Raw genomic sequence first — 11665 nt, 5'->3', positions numbered from 1 at the left:
CCATAGGCGGATGGCCGCCAAGCGATGATTAGTGGGTATTAAATTGTTTACAACGCGATACCATAGCGCTGAAACTTCTGTGGGGAGGGCTGGGTGGTTGATATTAGCCCAAGCTTGGTGCCAGATGACCGACGGTCGTCTGTCCTCCAATTTATGTGGTGTGGGCTGGCTCTCGAAGCGCCTAGTAAAGGCGCTTCGATGTGCGTGCCTTGTCGGTGGCCACTGTTAGGACGTAACTTTGATTGAGGTAATAGACCTTGACTGCCGTCATCCGGAATGTAATATGTGTCAAACATACTGGTTCACGCGCCGATTGTGGGCGATAACGGTCGAAAAGCACCGCTGTTGTCCCACCTGGGTCAATCTCACGCAAAGTGGCGATACGGTGAATCAGGATTGCCGCACATTTGTGGGGAAAGTCAATGAGTCCAAGGCCACCATCGACCTTTGGCAGTGTACAAGTCTGTGCATCAACTTTGAATAGTGCATGCCGCCACAACAGGCAATATACTGTTTGTGAGATGGCTCTGCTGGTTTGTTTCGGTAGCGTAAGGAGTTGTGCTACATACCATGCCCGTTATAGGATGTAAGTATTAATCAGTTGGATTCGTTGATGGAGGTCGAGTCGTCGATCAGTGTGACTCACGCAAAGTCCTCTGATGCGCGTGAGAATCCGCCTGCACGTGAGTGTTAACATGCGCTGCGGACAGGCAGTCACCTCAAGACCCAAGGTACGTTGATCCCCTACAATCCGGAACCATGGGCGCTCGATGGTCAATGATCGTGGTCCTAGTGGGATTAGCACCATTTTGTTGGATTTTAAAATGGCACCGGATGCTCGTTCATAAACGTGGAGGACTCGGCGAACTGAATCGATGTCCCTGGCGTTTGCTACAAACACACCTACACCATCCGCGTATGCCGCACTGCGGAAGGTGACGCCTGGGAAAGGAACACCATCGACCATCCGTCCGATGTCACGCAGCACGGGGTCCAAAGCGATAAAATACACTGACAAGGGACACCCTTGTCGAACTGATCATCTGATGGGAACTGGTCGTGATCTGCCGCCGTTCACAATGATTGTGGAATTTGCTCCATCCAAGAAGTGCCGGATGACTCTTATGAAGTGCTCCCCGAAACCCATCCGCGACATAACGGCCAGCACGTAAGGATGGGACACCCTATCGAAGGCACCGGCGAAATCTAGGGATCAATTGCAGCCGGGGTACGAGCGTCGGCGGTGGGTGAGTAAGACAGCATCACGGTATATAGAAGCAGTGGTGAAGGTGGTTCGATTCGAAACGCCACATGATTGAGTGGGACAAAGTACCTTATTCGTTACCTGTTTAAGACGTGAAGCCACACTTCGTGCCACCAACTTATAAACAGTGTTAAGAACGGTGATGGGACGTATGTCTCTAGCCCAACAGTCGCCTGTGACCTTTGGATTAAGGGCAATACATACAGCTAGAAAATCGGCGGGTAGCTCGCAACCAGCAAAAATCTCCTCGCACATTTTGCAGAAGTGGTCTCCTAACAGGCCGGAAAACCTAGCACTTCAATTAGTGCTGGAATGGCACAATCGAAGGGCGGTATCCTTGCGGAGTACCGCCAGAGATGAAAAACCGCAGTGTCAGGGCCTAAATGCTTGCAGCATGTACGCTCCACATGTGGGGGTCACACACGGTGGTGCGGGCCGATATGGCAACAGGCGACCGTCGAAAACATCGCAAAAGCAAGTGCCGGAGGGAACGACAAAATACGAGAGCACTCGTCAACAGCCCAGTACCACCCTCCATGTCGAGGAGTAAACTGCGACTCCCATTTGAACGCCGCTAGCTGCCAGGCCAGTGGAGAAGCCGTGAGGCCGCCCCACAGCAGCGCCAGGCCGGAGCGAGCTATACTGGCACGAGCTACACCTAGCCGAGTGCTTACATCGTCCACCGCCTACTGTATATGTGTGTGTGCGTGTGTACCACGTATTCTGCGTGCGTGCGGCGGCGACGACGACGACGTTCGCGAGGAGCTAAGGTTATAACTCCAAAAAATATTATTAAAATTATCTGCGATAGGACCATAAGAGACGCTAACGAGGCATCCGAAGGCACTGTCCTGTGCCACCATAAATTACCAGCCTAGCGTAATGCGGCTGCAAGTGCGGTCCGGCTAACCGCAAAAAAAAAAAAAAAAAAAAAAAAAATTCTTAAGATAATCTTAAATTAATTAAAAGAAATCGTGGTGTGTAAGCAACTAACTACTGGGCACATCAACAACTACGACAAGTTTTGCTACCAGCGGAATATCTGATCACTGCAGAATGTTAACCCATTTCAGGCTGTGTTTTAATTAATATTAGGTGGGCCGATCCCGACGGTACTGCAATGCCGAGCCAACCCGCGACAGAGGTGGAGCTCCGTCATAAGCCAAAAATGAGTTTAATATTCTGGTCGTGCAATGCAGGACGTATCAGATATTAAGCTGATAAGAACAGATACTACACTTTTTTTCCCTCCTACCTCCCCTATAGGCCTACCTTTTCCTCTCCAAAAATGCCGCCATTCTCTGGTGTCGACGCAGCACGTAAAGCAGGGTGTTGTTAGCAGCAAGACTTATTGCCATAAACCGAAAATAAAAGCGGAGGCATACTCTGCTATGCCTCAGGGGGCGACGACACACTCCTCAGAAACACACTTCCCTCTGCAGGTGTGAGGCAAGTGATGATGTTAAAAACTAAATAGAAAGAAATAAATAAAGACAGAAATGAAGGCAAAAAAAAAAAACAGCGACGGTAGCACACTCAAACGAAACTGGCGAGATAATCCCATAGCCCATAGAATTAACGAAGTAATAATCCTCTAAGATAGATTATGTGCTTTCCAATTTTCCAATAATTTTTCATACAACGTTCACACAATTTCCATGTTACCAATTTCCATATTATCAGTATCATAGAACAGTCTACTCTAGTGAGGCCCAGAAGGCCAATATCAAACCTGGGGTATGGTTAAGTCAAGAGTAGTTTGAAAGTCCGAGTGACAAAGATCCAGGGGTACACTCAGGCAATTCTTATACGAGGTGCCTTACTCAGCCTGGAACACCTTTTGATAACCATGAACCATTGCAACTTTAAGAAATCTTGCAAAAGTAATGGTATATTTCCGGTCACATTCCGCCTGGCGATGCTGGCTCCAAAGGTAGTCCATGAAAGAGACAGCATCGGTGAGGCAAAAGTCATAGATCGTGAAAATGGTGTGGCCCAAGAGCCACACCACTGCGTTATGTCGTTTTCGGGGGTTGGTCTGAATATCAGGGGTAAGGAACCAGTCGATTGGCACATAGTCCAGTGTAGTCCCACCGATCAGCGCTAATAGCACACGTGCAAGGTCCCACACTTCTGTGACGTGAGGGCATAAGAGACGATGCTCTCTGGTGTCTACGTCACCACATCGGTCGCAAGCAGCCGAGGGCCATAGGCGGATGGCCGCCAAGCGATGATTAGTGGGTATTAAATTGTTTACAACGCGATACCATAGCGCTGAAACTTCTGTGGGGAGGGCTGGGTGGTTGATATTAGCCCAAGCTTGGTGCCAGATGACCGACGGTCGTCTGTCCTCCAATTTATGTGGTGTGGGCTGGCTCTCGAAGCGCCTAGTAAAGGCGCTTCGATGTGCGTGCCTTGTCGGTGGCCACTGTTAGGACGTAACTTTGATTGAGGTAATAGACCTTGACTGCCGTCATCCGGAATGTAATATGTGTCAAACATACTGGTTCACGCGCCGATTGTGGGCGATAACGGTCGAAAAGCACCGCTGTTGTCCCACCTGGGTCAATCTCACGCAAAGTGGCGATACGGTGAATCAGGATTGCCGCACATTTGTGGGGAAAGTCAATGAGTCCAAGGCCACCATCGACCTTTGGCAGTGTACAAGTCTGTGCATCAACTTTGAATAGTGCATGCCGCCACAACAGGCAATATACTGTTTGTGAGATGGCTCTGCTGGTTTGTTTCGGTAGCGTAAGGAGTTGTGCTACATACCATGCCCGTTATAGGATGTAAGTATTAATCAGTTGGATTCGTTGATGGAGGTCGAGTCGTCGATCAGTGTGACTCACGCAAAGTCCTCTGATGCGCGTGAGAATCCGCCTGCACGTGAGTGTTAACATGCGCTGCGGACAGGCAGTCACCTCAAGACCCAAGGTACGTTGATCCCCTACAATCCGGAACCATGGGCGCTCGATGGTCAATGATCGTGGTCCTAGTGGGATTAGCACCATTTTGTTGGATTTTAAAATGGCACCGGATGCTCGTTCATAAACGTGGAGGACTCGGCGAACTGAATCGATGTCCCTGGCGTTTGCTACAAACACACCTACACCATCCGCGTATGCCGCACTGCGGAAGGTGACGCCTGGGAAAGGAACACCATCGACCATCCGTCCGATGTCACGCAGCACGGGGTCCAAAGCGATAAAATACACTGACAAGGGACACCCTTGTCGAACTGATCATCTGATGGGAACTGGTCGTGATCTGCCGCCGTTCACAATGATTGTGGAATTTGCTCCATCCAAGAAGTGCCGGATGACTCTTATGAAGTGCTCCCCGAAACCCATCCGCGACATAACGGCCAGCACGTAAGGATGGGACACCCTATCGAAGGCACCGGCGAAATCTAGGGATCAATTGCAGCCGGGGTACGAGCGTCGGCGGTGGGTGAGTAAGACAGCATCACGGTATATAGAAGCAGTGGTGAAGGTGGTTCGATTCGAAACGCCACATGATTGAGTGGGACAAAGTACCTTATTCGTTACCTGTTTAAGACGTGAAGCCACACTTCGTGCCACCAACTTATAAACAGTGTTAAGAACGGTGATGGGACGTATGTCTCTAGCCCAACAGTCGCCTGTGACCTTTGGATTAAGGGCAATACATACAGCTAGAAAATCGGCGGGTAGCTCGCAACCAGCAAAAATCTCCTCGCACATTTTGCAGAAGTGGTCTCCTAACAGGCCGGAAAACCTAGCACTTCAATTAGTGCTGGAATGGCACAATCGAAGGGCGGTATCCTTGCGGAGTACCGCCAGAGATGAAAAACCGCAGTGTCAGGGCCTAAATGCTTGCAGCATGTACGCTCCACATGTGGGGGTCACACACGGTGGTGCGGGCCGATATGGCAACAGGCGACCGTCGAAAACATCGCAAAAGCAAGTGCCGGAGGGAACGACAAAATACGAGAGCACTCGTCAACAGCCCAGTACCACCCTCCATGTCGAGGAGTAAACTGCGACTCCCATTTGAACGCCGCTAGCTGCCAGGCCAGTGGAGAAGCCGTGAGGCCGCCCCACAGCAGCGCCAGGCCGGAGCGAGCTATACTGGCACGAGCTACACCTAGCCGAGTGCTTACATCGTCCACCGCCTACTGTATATGTGTGTGTGCGTGTGTACCACGTATTCTGCGTGCGTGCGGCGGCGACGACGACGACGTTCGCGAGGAGCTAAGGTTATAACTCCAAAAAATATTATTAAAATTATCTGCGATAGGACCATAAGAGACGCTAACGAGGCATCCGAAGGCACTGTCCTGTGCCACCATAAATTACCAGCCTAGCGTAATGCGGCTGCAAGTGCGGTCCGGCTAACCGCAAAAAAAAAAAAAAAAAAAAAAAAAATTCTTAAGATAATCTTAAATTAATTAAAAGAAATCGTGGTGTGTAAGCAACTAACTACTGGGCACATCAACAACTACGACAAGTTTTGCTACCAGCGGAATATCTGATCACTGCAGAATGTTAACCCATTTCAGGCTGTGTTTTAATTAATATTAGGTGGGCCGATCCCGACGGTACTGCAATGCCGAGCCAACCCGCGACAGAGGTGGAGCTCCGTCATAAGCCAAAAATGAGTTTAATATTCTGGTCGTGCAATGCAGGACGTATCAGATATTAAGCTGATAAGAACAGATACTACACTTTTTTTCCCTCCTACCTCCCCTATAGGCCTACCTTTTCCTCTCCAAAAATGCCGCCATTCTCTGGTGTCGACGCAGCACGTAAAGCAGGGTGTTGTTAGCAGCAAGACTTATTGCCATAAACCGAAAATAAAAGCGGAGGCATACTCTGCTATGCCTCAGGGGGCGACGACACACTCCTCAGAAACACACTTCCCTCTGCAGGTGTGAGGCAAGTGATGATGTTAAAAACTAAATAGAAAGAAATAAATAAAGACAGAAATGAAGGCAAAAAAAAAAAAACAGCGACGGTAGCACACTCAAACGAAACTGGCGAGATAATCCCATAGCCCATAGAATTAACGAAGTAATAATCCTCTAAGATAGATTATGTGCTTTCCAATTTTCCAATAATTTTTCATACAACGTTCACACAATTTCCATGTTACCAATTTCCATATTATCAGTATCATAGAACAGTCTACTCTAGTGAGGCCCAGAAGGCCAATATCAAACCTGGGGTATGGTTAAGTCAAGAGTAGTTTGAAAGTCCGAGTGACAAAGATCCAGGGGTACACTCAGGCAATTCTTATACGAGGTGCCTTACTCAGCCTGGAACACCTTTTGATAACCATGAACCATTGCAACTTTAAGAAATCTTGCAAAAGTAATGGTATATTTCCGGTCACATTCCGCCTGGCGATGCTGGCTCCAAAGGTAGTCCATGAAAGAGACAGCATCGGTGAGGCAAAAGTCATAGATCGTGAAAATGGTGTGGCCCAAGAGCCACACCACTGCGTTATGTCGTTTTCGGGGGTTGGTCTGAATATCAGGGGTAAGGAACCAGTCGATTGGCACATAGTCCAGTGTAGTCCCACCGATCAGCGCTAATAGCACACGTGCAAGGTCCCACACTTCTGTGACGTGAGGGCATAAGAGACGATGCTCTCTGGTGTCTACGTCACCACATCGGTCGCAAGCAGCCGAGGGCCATAGGCGGATGGCCGCCAAGCGATGATTAGTGGGTATTAAATTGTTTACAACGCGATACCATAGCGCTGAAACTTCTGTGGGGAGGGCTGGGTGGTTGATATTAGCCCAAGCTTGGTGCCAGATGACCGACGGTCGTCTGTCCTCCAATTTATGTGGTGTGGGCTGGCTCTCGAAGCGCCTAGTAAAGGCGCTTCGATGTGCGTGCCTTGTCGGTGGCCACTGTTAGGACGTAACTTTGATTGAGGTAATAGACCTTGACTGCCGTCATCCGGAATGTAATATGTGTCAAACATACTGGTTCACGCGCCGATTGTGGGCGATAACGGTCGAAAAGCACCGCTGTTGTCCCACCTGGGTCAATCTCACGCAAAGTGGCGATACGGTGAATCAGGATTGCCGCACATTTGTGGGGAAAGTCAATGAGTCCAAGGCCACCATCGACCTTTGGCAGTGTACAAGTCTGTGCATCAACTTTGAATAGTGCATGCCGCCACAACAGGCAATATACTGTTTGTGAGATGGCTCTGCTGGTTTGTTTCGGTAGCGTAAGGAGTTGTGCTACATACCATGCCCGTTATAGGATGTAAGTATTAATCAGTTGGATTCGTTGATGGAGGTCGAGTCGTCGATCAGTGTGACTCACGCAAAGTCCTCTGATGCGCGTGAGAATCCGCCTGCACGTGAGTGTTAACATGCGCTGCGGACAGGCAGTCACCTCAAGACCCAAGGTACGTTGATCCCCTACAATCCGGAACCATGGGCGCTCGATGGTCAATGATCGTGGTCCTAGTGGGATTAGCACCATTTTGTTGGATTTTAAAATGGCACCGGATGCTCGTTCATAAACGTGGAGGACTCGGCGAACTGAATCGATGTCCCTGGCGTTTGCTACAAACACACCTACACCATCCGCGTATGCCGCACTGCGGAAGGTGACGCCTGGGAAAGGAACACCATCGACCATCCGTCCGATGTCACGCAGCACGGGGTCCAAAGCGATAAAATACACTGACAAGGGACACCCTTGTCGAACTGATCATCTGATGGGAACTGGTCGTGATCTGCCGCCGTTCACAATGATTGTGGAATTTGCTCCATCCAAGAAGTGCCGGATGACTCTTATGAAGTGCTCCCCGAAACCCATCCGCGACATAACGGCCAGCACGTAAGGATGGGACACCCTATCGAAGGCACCGGCGAAATCTAGGGATCAATTGCAGCCGGGGTACGAGCGTCGGCGGTGGGTGAGTAAGACAGCATCACGGTATATAGAAGCAGTGGTGAAGGTGGTTCGATTCGAAACGCCACATGATTGAGTGGGACAAAGTACCTTATTCGTTACCTGTTTAAGACGTGAAGCCACACTTCGTGCCACCAACTTATAAACAGTGTTAAGAACGGTGATGGGACGTATGTCTCTAGCCCAACAGTCGCCTGTGACCTTTGGATTAAGGGCAATACATACAGCTAGAAAATCGGCGGGTAGCTCGCAACCAGCAAAAATCTCCTCGCACATTTTGCAGAAGTGGTCTCCTAACAGGCCGGAAAACCTAGCACTTCAATTAGTGCTGGAATGGCACAATCGAAGGGCGGTATCCTTGCGGAGTACCGCCAGAGATGAAAAACCGCAGTGTCAGGGCCTAAATGCTTGCAGCATGTACGCTCCACATGTGGGGGTCACACACGGTGGTGCGGGCCGATATGGCAACAGGCGACCGTCGAAAACATCGCAAAAGCAAGTGCCGGAGGGAACGACAAAATACGAGAGCACTCGTCAACAGCCCAGTACCACCCTCCATGTCGAGGAGTAAACTGCGACTCCCATTTGAACGCCGCTAGCTGCCAGGCCAGTGGAGAAGCCGTGAGGCCGCCCCACAGCAGCGCCAGGCCGGAGCGAGCTATACTGGCACGAGCTACACCTAGCCGAGTGCTTACATCGTCCACCGCCTACTGTATATGTGTGTGTGCGTGTGTACCACGTATTCTGCGTGCGTGCGGCGGCGACGACGACGACGTTCGCGAGGAGCTAAGGTTATAACTCCAAAAAATATTATTAAAATTATCTGCGATAGGACCATAAGAGACGCTAACGAGGCATCCGAAGGCACTGTCCTGTGCCACCATAAATTACCAGCCTAGCGTAATGCGGCTGCAAGTGCGGTCCGGCTAACCGCAAAAAAAAAAAAAAAAAAAAAAAAAATTCTTAAGATAATCTTAAATTAATTAAAAGAAATCGTGGTGTGTAAGCAACTAACTACTGGGCACATCAACAACTACGACAAGTTTTGCTACCAGCGGAATATCTGATCACTGCAGAATGTTAACCCATTTCAGGCTGTGTTTTAATTAATATTAGGTGGGCCGATCCCGACGGTACTGCAATGCCGAGCCAACCCGCGACAGAGGTGGAGCTCCGTCATAAGCCAAAAATGAGTTTAATATTCTGGTCGTGCAATGCAGGACGTATCAGATATTAAGCTGATAAGAACAGATACTACACTTTTTTTCCCTCCTACCTCCCCTATAGGCCTACCTTTTCCTCTCCAAAAATGCCGCCATTCTCTGGTGTCGACGCAGCACGTAAAGCAGGGTGTTGTTAGCAGCAAGACTTATTGCCATAAACCGAAAATAAAAGCGGAGGCATACTCTGCTATGCCTCAGGGGGCGACGACACACTCCTCAGAAACACACTTCCCTCTGCAGGTGTGAGGCAAGTGATGATGTTAAAAACTAAATAGAAAGAAATAAATAAAGACAGAAATGAAGGCAAAAAAAAAAAAACAGCGACGGTAGCACACTCAAACGAAACTGGCGAGATAATCCCATAGCCCATAGAATTAACGAAGTAATAATCCTCTAAGATAGATTATGTGCTTTCCAATTTTCCAATAATTTTTCATACAACGTTCACACAATTTCCATGTTACCAATTTCCATATTATCAGTATCATAGAACAGTCTACTCTAGTGAGGCCCAGAAGGCCAATATCAAACCTGGGGTATGGTTAAGTCAAGAGTAGTTTGAAAGTCCGAGTGACAAAGATCCAGGGGTACACTCAGGCAATTCTTATACGAGGTGCCTTACTCAGCCTGGAACACCTTTTGATAACCATGAACCATTGCAACTTTAAGAAATCTTGCAAAAGTAATGGTATATTTCCGGTCACATTCCGCCTGGCGATGCTGGCTCCAAAGGTAGTCCATGAAAGAGACAGCATCGGTGAGGCAAAAGTCATAGATCGTGAAAATGGTGTGGCCCAAGAGCCACACCACTGCGTTATGTCGTTTTCGGGGGTTGGTCTGAATATCAGGGGTAAGGAACCAGTCGATTGGCACATAGTCCAGTGTAGTCCCACCGATCAGCGCTAATAGCACACGTGCAAGGTCCCACACTTCTGTGACGTGAGGGCATAAGAGACGATGCTCTCTGGTGTCTACGTCACCACATCGGTCGCAAGCAGCCGAGGGCCATAGGCGGATGGCCGCCAAGCGATGATTAGTGGGTATTAAATTGTTTACAACGCGATACCATAGCGCTGAAACTTCTGTGGGGAGGGCTGGGTGGTTGATATTAGCCCAAGCTTGGTGCCAGATGACCGACGGTCGTCTGTCCTCCAATTTATGTGGTGTGGGCTGGCTCTCGAAGCGCCTAGTAAAGGCGCTTCGATGTGCGTGCCTTGTCGGTGGCCACTGTTAGGACGTAACTTTGATTGAGGTAATAGACCTTGACTGCCGTCATCCGGAATGTAATATGTGTCAAACATACTGGTTCACGCGCCGATTGTGGGCGATAACGGTCGAAAAGCACCGCTGTTGTCCCACCTGGGTCAATCTCACGCAAAGTGGCGATACGGTGAATCAGGATTGCCGCACATTTGTGGGGAAAGTCAATGAGTCCAAGGCCACCATCGACCTTTGGCAGTGTACAAGTCTGTGCATCAACTTTGAATAGTGCATGCCGCCACAACAGGCAATATACTGTTTGTGAGATGGCTCTGCTGGTTTGTTTCGGTAGCGTAAGGAGTTGTGCTACATACCATGCCCGTTATAGGATGTAAGTATTAATCAGTTGGATTCGTTGATGGAGGTCGAGTCGTCGATCAGTGTGACTCACGCAAAGTCCTCTGATGCGCGTGAGAATCCGCCTGCACGTGAGTGTTAACATGCGCTGCGGACAGGCAGTCACCTCAAGACCCAAGGTACGTTGATCCCCTACAATCCGGAACCATGGGCGCTCGATGGTCAATGATCGTGGTCCTAGTGGGATTAGCACCATTTTGTTGGATTTTAAAATGGCACCGGATGCTCGTTCATAAACGTGGAGGACTCGGCGAACTGAATCGATGTCCCTGGCGTTTGCTACAAACACACCTACACCATCCGCGTATGCCGCACTGCGGAAGGTGACGCCTGGGAAAGGAACACCATCGACCATCCGTCCGATGTCACGCAGCACGGGGTCCAAAGCGATAAAATACACTGACAAGGGACACCCTTGTCGAACTGATCATCTGATGGGAACTGGTCGTGATCTGCCGCCGTTCACAATGATTGTGGAATTTGCTCCATCCAAGAAGTGCCGGATGACTCTTATGAAGTGCTCCCCGAAACCCATCCGCGACATAACGGCCAGCACGTAAGGATGGGACACCCTATCGAAGGCACCGGCGAAATCTAGGGATCAATTGCAGCCGGGGTACGAGCGTCGGCGGTGGGTGAGT

At 49.5% G+C, this 11665-nt stretch overlaps 3 non-coding genes across 3 annotated transcripts; all 3 read right to left on the bottom strand.

Moving 5' to 3' along the window:
* Positions 1 to 2354: 2354 nt before the first annotated feature.
* Positions 2355 to 2554, bottom strand: LOC124554506. Its single transcript, XR_006968400.1, has one exon. It is a non-coding gene; the product is annotated as a U2 spliceosomal RNA (small nuclear RNA).
* Positions 2555 to 5824: 3270 nt separating this feature from the next.
* LOC124554495 lies at positions 5825 to 6024 on the bottom strand. Its single transcript, XR_006968399.1, has one exon. It is a non-coding gene; the product is annotated as a U2 spliceosomal RNA (small nuclear RNA).
* Positions 6025 to 9295: 3271 nt separating this feature from the next.
* LOC124554484 lies at positions 9296 to 9495 on the bottom strand. Its single transcript, XR_006968398.1, has one exon. It is a non-coding gene; the product is annotated as a U2 spliceosomal RNA (small nuclear RNA).
* Between the last annotated feature and the right edge of the window lie 2170 nt (positions 9496 to 11665).

The sequence above is a fragment of the Schistocerca americana genome, chromosome 1, assembly GCF_021461395.2.
Source record: "Schistocerca americana isolate TAMUIC-IGC-003095 chromosome 1, iqSchAmer2.1, whole genome shotgun sequence".
Classification (NCBI taxonomy): domain Eukaryota; kingdom Metazoa; phylum Arthropoda; class Insecta; order Orthoptera; family Acrididae; genus Schistocerca; species Schistocerca americana.
The sequence above is the reverse complement of the archived record's forward strand: the minus strand, read 5'-3'. Positions and strand labels throughout refer to the sequence as shown.